The sequence below is a fragment of the Rutidosis leptorrhynchoides genome, chromosome 3 (genome assembly GCF_046630445.1).
Source record: "Rutidosis leptorrhynchoides isolate AG116_Rl617_1_P2 chromosome 3, CSIRO_AGI_Rlap_v1, whole genome shotgun sequence".
In the NCBI taxonomy this organism is placed as follows: Eukaryota; Viridiplantae; Streptophyta; class Magnoliopsida; order Asterales; family Asteraceae; genus Rutidosis; species Rutidosis leptorrhynchoides.
In genome coordinates, this window is record NC_092335.1 from 647,704,399 (window position 1) to 647,705,229 (window position 831).

Genomic DNA, 831 nt, shown 5'->3' on the forward strand with positions numbered 1-831 from the left:
TTTAGACTTGAGCCTAAAAATAATCTTGATGCCATAACACAAGTTGTGTTTTTATCACTTTAGCCACATAAATTAAAACTGCAACAATAGAACAGCATCAACTTCCCAAGCTTGATCTGCACTCTTTACAGCAACATCTACTCAACAAAGCAACCACAAAGAAGAATTTTCATATTCTCATCATAAAGAATAAGTACAGAAACAAACATTATAAGAAATTAGAATGAAGAATATAAATGATATTTATATTTTAACACATTCATACTTTCATAGCAGTATCACAATTCACGAGTCAGCTTAAAAATATAGTATTATTTGTCAGACAACCATGTAGCCATGCCAATACCCATTACATGGGCTGGCGACGATCCTCTACTCAACCATGGTCAGAACCATAAGGTTGTGTTAATCACGCTCTGGCTACATGGTCATAGTTAATCAACCAAACATGGGTTTTTCTGTCTTTTTAGGAATCAAGAAGAATACAGAGGTACGTGTTAACAATTGATATGCGGAATATGTTTGATTGTTTATTGATGATGAATTGATTGTTTATTGATAATGAAGTGAATGTTAACTGATCTTGATCTAAGTTGTAAACTAGAAAAAGATAAAAGAGAACAATAAACTTGAAGGACTATATTTTTAATAGATTTTTTGTTGGTTACTTGTACAATTACAAAGAAAACATATTTATACTATGAAAGTCTAACAGCTAATTCTAATACGGGTATGATTCCAAACACACTTTTGGAACCACTTTAATATAAAGGGAAAAGATTCTTTGTTGACCGTTTTCTTTGTAGCAGTTTGTGTGTTTTGTATGGTGAC

General features: G+C 31.6%; 1 non-coding gene across 1 annotated transcript; it reads right to left on the reverse strand.

The window, feature by feature from the left end:
- Positions 1 to 312: 312 nt before the first annotated feature.
- Positions 313 to 530, reverse strand: LOC139903675 (small nucleolar RNA U3). The gene has a single exon (XR_011778482.1). It is a non-coding gene; the product is annotated as a small nucleolar RNA U3 (small nucleolar RNA).
- Positions 531 to 831: the final 301 nt, after the last annotated feature.